The 8,946-nt window shown below is 50.0% G+C and overlaps 1 long non-coding RNA gene across 1 annotated transcript; it reads left to right on the forward strand.

Annotated features, from left to right (window-relative positions):
* Positions 1 to 7,823: 7,823 nt before the first annotated feature.
* LOC139835140 (uncharacterized) lies at positions 7,824 to 8,680 on the forward strand. The gene is made up of 5 exons (XR_011750858.1): positions 7,824 to 7,931; positions 8,020 to 8,130; positions 8,219 to 8,288; positions 8,369 to 8,473; positions 8,575 to 8,680. It is a non-coding gene; the product is annotated as an uncharacterized lncRNA (long non-coding RNA).
* The last annotated feature ends 266 nt before the right edge of the window (positions 8,681 to 8,946 follow it).

Consider the following 8,946-nt stretch of genomic DNA (forward strand, 5'->3'; position numbering starts at 1 on the left):
ACGTTCATAACCGTGCTAGGCCAGAAGGAAGCATCTCCAAGGGCTATGGAACAGAGGAGGTCATTGAGTTTTGTGTTGACTTTATTCCTGACCTTAAGCCGATCGGTGTTCCCGAATCGCGCTATGAGGGAGACTGCGTGGAAAAGGCACGCTAGGAAAGAAATCAGCAACGTGTATGGACGGACATTCTTTCACTCAAGCACACTACACGCTTCTACTTAATTCCATCTTGGTGGCTCCGTACAAAGAGGAACACAAGGAGATCTTACGCTCTAAATACCCGGAGCAACGTGAAGATTGGATTGATGGAGAACACATGAAGACTTTCGGCGGTTGGTTGCAAACACGTCTCATGAATGTCACCGATGACGAGCAGCTGTACTTGTTGGCCAAGCAACCATCTTCTACTATATCGACTTTTCAAGGGTACGAGATTAATGGGAACACATTTTACACTTTCGCCCAAGACAAAAAGAGCACCAACCAAAACAGTGGTGTCCGCTTTGATGCGAGAAGATGGCAATGGGAACAAGGTCACATATTATGGGTACATAGAGGAGATATGGGAACTTGACTATGGACCTAATTTCAAGGTCCCTTTGTTCCGGTGTAAATGGTTCAACCCGAAAGACGGGGTACAGGTAGACCCGCGATGCGGAATGACTACGGTGGATTTCAAGAATCTTGGGTACGACACCGAACCATTCGTCCTAGCCAGTGAAGTGGCTCAGGTTTTTTATGTGAAGGATATGTCTAGCAAACCGAAAAAAAGGAAAGAAAGGCAAGAGGACACATCATACGATGAGCCAAAGCGGCACATAGTTCTTTCAGAAAAAGAAACATCGTGGGAGTAGAGGACAAGACAGACATGTCGAAGATTATAATAAGTTTGACGATATTCCACCCTTCAAGGTAAAAATTGACCCAAGCATCATCTTAAACAATGAAGATTGTCCATGGTTGCGTCGCAAGAAGAAGAAAGGGAAACGAGCGAAGAAAACTCGGAAGACTAGCTAGCTACATATAGGGATCATAACTTGTGTATCTCAATATGGAAATCACTTTTGTGTAATGATGTTCTTGTATGTAAGATATTAACAATGGAGATGGTTGGCTTGTTTTACTAGTTAAGTCACGCGGGCTTGCAGGGAAATTTTCCGAGGCGGAACTTCCGAATATGCCATATATAGGGCATGTGCACCAAGGGCATATTAGAGAAGTTCCGCCACGGGAGATTTCCCAACCCTTTCCGCAACATTGTTAGAGGAGATGGAGTCTTCCACGGGCTTGCAGGAAAAAATTCCGAGGCGGAACTTCCGAATATGCCATATATAGGGCATGTGCACCAAGGGCATATTCGAGAAGTTCCGCCACGGAGATTTCCCAACCCTTTCCGCAACATTGTTAGAGGAGATGGAGTCTTCCACGGGCTTGCAGGAAAAAATTCCGAGGCGGAACTTCCGAAGATGCCATAGGGCGTGTGCACCAAGGGCATCTTCGACAAGTTCCGCCACGGAGATTTCCCCAACCCTTTCCCCAACATTTGTTAGAGGAGATGGAGTCTTCCACGGGCTTGCAGGAAATTTTTCCGAGGCGGAACTTCCGAAGATGCCATAGGGCGTGTGCACCAAGGGCATCTTCGACAAGTTCCGCCACGGGAGATTTCCCAACCCTTTCCTCCATCCATGGTGATGAAACTCTCCATCCATGTTGGCTTGTTGAGCTGCTTCCCATGGTGTCTCGATGCTCCTGTTATAGGCGAGAGCGTCCTTATCTGCCGACAGCCTTTAGTACCGGTTGTAGACACGAACCGGTACTAAAGGTTACCCACGCGTCCTTATCCCACCGACGGAGCGTCGTGCGCTACATACTTTATCTCATCGAGCAGGGCGTCCTTATCTCGCCGACAGCTTTAGTACCGGTTGCACCCACCAACCGGTACTAAAGGTTACCCACGCGTCCTTATCTCGCCGACAGCCTTTAGTACCGGTTGCACCCACCAACCGGTACTAAAGGTTACCCACGCGTCCTTATCCCACCGACAGGCGTCGTGCGCTACATACTTTATCTCATCGAGCAGGGCGTCCTTATCCCGCCGACAGCTTTAGTACCGGTTGCACCCACCAACCGGTACTAAAGGTTTGCCTCGATCTGTCTTCCCGCCTATTTTCTTCCCGCGCTTTCCACCGGTTCCCGCCTCTGTCTTCCCGCCATTTTTTCACTATATATATGTAGGCTTGGCCACCATTTACATATCACATCTAGACTCATATCTCGCAAACCTCATCATTCTCTCCCATGGCTTCCATCGCATCTCTAACCCCCGGGAGGCGGAGGCGCTTTGCGCCTCGAACTACCCCTGCCCGCCGGGCTACCGCGTCCCGACCGGCTGGTTGCTAAGCGTCGGAGGCGTACCGGTCCCTCCAGTCCCTCTAGGTGTGGCGCGCGAGATGGCCATCACGAACCACTACTACTTCGAGCTCACGCCAGAGCAGCGGAGGAATCCCCAGTGGCATCCCGACTACGGCCCGACTTGGGAAAGCTTCTTCATCAATCGGCGTGAGAGGGCGCTTGCCGAGCACGAGGAGGGCGGCCCGCCTCCTCCGAACTTCATCGTGGCCGGCCGTCGGCTGTGGTGGCGCGGCCGGACTCTCCAGGGCGTCATGGCCTACCGTGGCCCCCGCTGCGCTACCCTCGGTCCCAGCCCACGCGTGCTCACCCGCCGACGTTCGAGTACCGCGACCCCGATGCCCGACGATGATGACGGCGACTACGACGACTACGGTGGCGAGTACTACAGGGCTAGGCAGAGTATGACCGAATGACTCCAACAAGAGAATTTGGCCATGTATCTTTAATTTTCGGTTAAACTATGTATTTTAATTCGAGTTCAATCGTAATAAAGTTTCCCGCGGACGGCGTCGTGGCAAGAGTAAAGAATAGAAATAGATAATATATAGAAAAGAATTAGAAAATATGTAGAAAAGAAATATAAAAAAGGATATAGAAAACAAATAGAAAAGAAAACAAACGGAAATAGAAAAAGAAATAGAAAAGAAATAGAGAAGAAAAGAAACAGAAAATAAAAAGAAAAGAAAAGAAACACAAAAGAAAAGAAAAAAACATAAAAGAAAAGAAAGAAGAAACAGAAAACAAAATAAATAGAAAAGAAATATAAAAGAAAAGAAACACAAAAGAAAGGGGAACGAAAATGAAAAGAAAAGAAATAGAAAATGAAAAGAAATAGAAAATGAAAAGAAAAGAAATAGAAAATGAAAAGAAATAGAAAATGAAAAGAAAAGAAATAGAAAATGAAAAGAAATAGAAAATGAGAAGAAAAGAAAAGAAACACAAAATAAAAGGAAAAAGAAACAAAAGAAAGAAGAAAACAAGAAAAGAAAAAAGAAACAAAGAAAAAGAAAAGAAAACAAGAAAAAGAAAAAAGAAAACAAAAAAACCTTTAGTACCGGGTGGTACCACCAACCGGTACGAAAGGTCTTTCGTACCGGTGGGTGGTACCAACCGGTACTAAAGGCCCATCGCCATGTTTTAGACTTAGCCGCGCGACAGCAGAGCCCCAAATCCTCTTCTTCCCCGCGCGACACAGAGCCCCGACGCCGCCGACGACGCCGACGCACCCACGCCGCCGACGCACCCACGCCGCCGCCGACGAAGCCGCCGCCGCCGACGCAGCCGCCGCCGCCCGCAGGTACCTCCCGGCCCTCTCCTCCTTTTCCGCCGCCCGCATCCACGCCTCCCCGCTCGCGGCCGCCGACCCTTTCGTGGTCAGCCTCGCGCTCAAGGCCTGCGCCGCGGCCGGCGACGCCGGCCACGCCGCGTCGCTGCACGCCTTCGCCGTCGGGTCCTCGGCCGTCTCCTCCGTCTTCGTCGCCACCGCGCCAGCGCACGCGCTACGCCAAGGCCGGCCGCCTCGCGCCGGCGCTCGGGGTGTGTTCGACGAAATGCCAAGCAAGAACGTGGTCTCGTGGACCACGCTCGTGGGCGCGCCGACGCGGGCGGGCCGACGCCACGACGCGCTCCGCCGCTTCGCTGAGACCGGCGGAGCCGAGGCAGGTCGCGCAGTCCGCGGCTGTCGGGACCGGCGCCGCCGCACGCGGCGTGGCCGTAGGCGAACGCGTTCGGGTACGGGGAGATGTCGTAGGCGTCGCGGGCGCGGGACGACTGCGTGGCGGCCAGCAGGTCGGCGAGCACGTAGGCGAGACTCTCCGCGAAGGGGTCCCCGGCGCCGTACACCGCGCCGTTGCACCGCACGGACAGCGGCGTCGTGTTGGGCGCGCCACTGGCGGCCCGCGGGGAGGAGAGGACGAGTAGCAGCGCGACGGTGATGAGGACCTGGTCCTCTCTGTTGTGCGAGGACGCCATGGCTTCGTCGGATCTTGGGCTACGGGTGTGTGTGGTTGTTGGTGCTCGCGGTATGTGATTGCGAACAGCATCTATGCATGTGATAGGACGGTAAGGCCGGCCGGCCGGCCGGCGGATGGTCGTTTTCACGGGAGACTGCTCGTGTGTCCGTTTGCTTGCCTCTTGTATGATCGACCATGGGCGGACACACAGGGTGGGCCGGGTGGGCCGGCGCTCCGCCGCTTCGCTGAGAGGTGGCTCCGGGCGGTGAGCATGGCGAGCATCATGAGCTTCGCGGCGTGTCGGCGGCGATGAAGCGCAGGTTCATGGTGTAGGGGTCGTTGGTGGAGATGAAGTGGAAGGAGAGGAGCGGGACGGCGAAGAGCGCCACGAAGTGTGGTGAAGTGTGGGGGAGTGTTTTATTTAGGCGAGATGGCAGCTCTGGTTGGACCATCCCTTGTTCCGTTGCTGTAGTGCTAGGCGTGTATCCATACGGCGAGGGGTGTACGGTCGATATATAGACAGCCGCCGCGACATAGAGAGAAGAGCGAGAGGACGAGCGCCGAGTGTTAGGGTTAGGGTCTGTAGCGGTGCCGAGTCCGTGGCGGTGCCGCCGCGACATAGAGAGAAGAAGCGAGAGGAGGAGGGGGAACACCGTGTCTAAAGTGGCCGTGGCGGTCCGTTAGGGTTTTTTTGCTTTCTTCATTTCAATTGTTATCCATCTAGCAATCTGTTATATGATCATTACATGATGAATGAAATACAATTGCTTTCTTAATTTTGCGGTGACATTGAGGTATGGAGGACGGCACCTTCGTCCGAGATGAGGAGGGGGAAGAAGCGGTGCAGCGATTGATCTATGAGAGTGCCCGTGGTCCGGAACCCGACGATGGAGATGACAACGAGTACCCCGACTTTACGAATGATTTTGGCGAGGGACTTGAGTCTGAACAAGTTAGAAAAGACAATGAAGTGTCCATCACAAACTCCGGCGAGGTGTATATCTATGTATCAATTAGTCTCGTGTTCATCCCTAGATGCATTCATTTATTTGTATTGCACTTATTAACGAATAATTTTTTCTTTTAGCCTTACGGATCATCGAGCAAGTCTGTTAGAACAAAACGAGGCCCGACGCGGGTGCTAAAGGGCGAGGGCAGGTTAGCCCTCACGGCATTCAAGGCTAATGGTGAACCAGTGGAGCCCAAGGAGTTTTGCCGCAAATTTACAAGTCAATCCGGAGTTATTGTGAGGGACCATGTACCGATCAGCATTCAAGAGTGGCATAAGCCGAAGAACCCGGAGAGTGGTGCTACTTATGTCAACGACAAAGCATGAAAAAATTTCTTTGGGAAACGCTATCGACAAAGTTCAGCCTACCGGAAGACATGACGGAAGGCCGAAGGATAAAGTCAAGGAATGGACATGGAAGAAGATGGCCATACAATTCCGTAGCTTCAAGAAAAATTTATGGGACAAATATAAGAATGAAGATCCAGTATTCGATGATAATACCGAAAATCTAGTGAAGATAAAAGATCACCGGGCCGCATTTAAGGAGTATAAGAAATCGTCTAAGTTTGTGTCCCGATCGAAGAAAAATACCGAAAATGCTGCAAAGAAGAAACTTCCGCATCATTTGGGGTCGGTGGCTACAAGAGTGCCATTCCGAAGTGGACAGCGTTTGAGAATAAACTGATGGATCATGGAATCACTCCACGTACATGGGACCGGCCCGAACGGTCCAAGTTCGGTTGTTCGCTCATGGGGCAGGGTTGGACCCAAAGACAGGGTTGATCGTTGCGAAGGGAAAATGGAAGGAAAAAATTGAGGCAATTGTACCGAAGCTTGTAGATGCAATTGAAAAGGTCGAAAGGGAGAGTACATTCCCGATCGAGAGAATGACGAGCTGACACTCGCTACGGGGAACCCCGAACATGTTGGACGGGTACGAGCTCGCCCAGGTCTCACCATGAAGGAAGCGTGGCCGGACAGCGGCGACACTTATAGAAGCCGTTCGCGAAAGAAGAAGAAGGACGCCGACATTGTAACGGAGTTGTTATCTAGGGTGGAGGCTCTTGAGAGAAATCAGAGGGCACCCGATCACCGCTGTTTCTACGGGATCCACAAGCCGATGCTGCCCCATCTCAGCGAAGAAGCAGTGTCGGTTCCTCGCATCTTGACGGATGTGGAGGAAGCTACCCCGTGGATTATGTCACGGAGAAGACAGATTGCGAGCTACATATGTTAATCAGGACCGCGTCGGTTAAGGTGGCGGTCGGCGATGTGTACCCACGTGACGATGGAGCAATGCACCATCATATGCCCATTCCACCTGGTTGTGTTCGTGTCGGGGTGGATGAAGTTGTTTCGGGGTTTGAAAAAGTGGAGCTTGATATTCCTAGAGGTGAAGATGAGAGGACACCGGGCGATGTCAAGCACGGTTTCGCCCTATGGCCGAAGAAGTACGTCGTCCTTTTGCAAAGGCCACCGACTCCTACACATGAGCGGCAAATGCCATCGACTCCTCCTGGTGGCAGTCCTGGTGAGCAGCCAAGTCCACACCTACCCGAGAGGGACCCCGGCGTGAGTCCACCATCTCGAGATCCTCCGCGTAAGACAGCGTCCGTTAAGCGGAACGGTACGCCGCCTAGGAAGAAAGCTAGAAAGGAGAAACAACCGCCGCCTCCCGAGAAGTTACCTTGGGAAAAAACTCCAGGAAAACGCGGAGGCCGTTAAGGCCGAGGTGAAGAAATTTTGCACCGAAAGTGCCAGAGATACCTTTCGAGAAGACACTAGATCGGGAGAAAGTTGTGCGTACCGTTGACAATCTATATGACCCCGTACCATCGCCGCCATCCGACTATGCGCGTTCTATTGAAAGGTCGTATGACAAGATGATCGAGGCGACAAAACCCGTTAAATCGGGTATCGTGAGATAAAAGGGATACACAAGTGTCTACCAGCTCGGACAACAACCCGTTCAATCGGTCGCCCCTCTCAAGGTGTTTGACGGGAAGACCGTTCAAAGTTCTCGACAAGACGCAACCGATTACGCCTTAGCTGAACGAGCATATCGCTTGTTCAAGGGAAAGATTTGGTCGAGAATCTCAGGCAGGTACCAACATGTATGCGTAACTTGCATTCTTGGTACCTTATGGCCTCTAAGGAAGGGATCGAGACTATCATGGTGCGAGTTAGGGAAGAGCACTACTTCCGGGAGTACCGTGTGAACGTTGACTTCGCCGAACTCTTTCGGTTATACAATCTCCGGGCCCTCGACAAATCAATCATCGATTGCTATTGTCTCGTAAGTGATTTATTTATTTAATTTGAGAAGTCGTTCATTGTCCTGCAGATTATAATCTTTTGTGCGCTATATTATGCAGATCGAAGATGCTCGAATGCAAAAGGGACGATATCACGGACATTGGGTTCATTGACCCGAACACAATGCATGTCAAAACCATAGATGATCCCCTCTATAACAAGGATACACCGCAGACTTTGCTAAGGTTTTTGAAGCGACAACGTGACAAAAAGCTAATACTTTGGCCTTACAACTTCGAGTGAGTCTTACTTGTCTTATAACACATTATATTTTGCTCACCGTATGTCAAAATTTTAACTAATGACTACATATTGAAACGTGCGTAGGTTTCACTTTATTCTTCTCGTCATCAATTTGGAAATTGGAGAAGTTGAAGTCTTGGACTCACTAACCAAAGAAAAGGATCTATACGTGTCTTGTTTTTTAATGCTCAGAAGGTAATTTGAATTCTTATCGGTTTGTTTCGTTAATTTCCTGCTTTGAACTAATTGATGACTCTTTTATGCATTTTCTTTTGTCGAGCAGCGTATGGCAAACTTTCATCAAGGAAGATACGTCCCGTGAATGGCCACCGAAGCTGCGATGGCGTGCGAAAGTAAGTAGTACTACCTAGGTCCACACACCTTTCAATTATCATACTTGACTATTGTTTGATTGAATTATATTCTTGTAAAGAAATGCCCGCAACAACCTCCGGGGACCGATCTCTGTGGATTCTTCGTTTGCGAGTTCATCCGCAGAATTGTCAACGAGAGAACGAATAATGAGAGAAATAAAGAGGTACAAAAACAATCTTCACAAATTTGTTTTGTTATCATAAGTTGTGCCGAGTTTCAGTAATAGTTGTTTCATGTATTCATTTGTATCTTATTCTTTTATAGTTGGCAAGAAAGCGGAACAAGCTCTCAATCGATGACCGCTTCATAGCAATAGGCGAGGAATTGGCGGGATTTTTCCTTCGGGACGTCATACCACCACTCGCAGAGCACCACAATGAATGAAGATGTACATGTTACATATATCGTTGACTCGAAGAGTACCACTATGCTACATGTAATAGACATATATAGAGTACGCCTCGGAGAGCACCACTATGCATGAAGATCGATCTTCATGCATAGTGCTACTTAATTTGCGATCTCATGCAATAACATGTGTGTTATATTATATGCACCAACTTGCTATGCATCATCTTGATCTTCATGTACTACCTAAACCCAAACGCGTTTCTGGTGCATCGACGCGATATGAAT

This window comes from Lolium perenne, chromosome 1 (genome assembly GCF_019359855.2).
Source record: "Lolium perenne isolate Kyuss_39 chromosome 1, Kyuss_2.0, whole genome shotgun sequence".
NCBI lineage: Eukaryota > Viridiplantae > Streptophyta > Magnoliopsida > Poales > Poaceae > Lolium > Lolium perenne.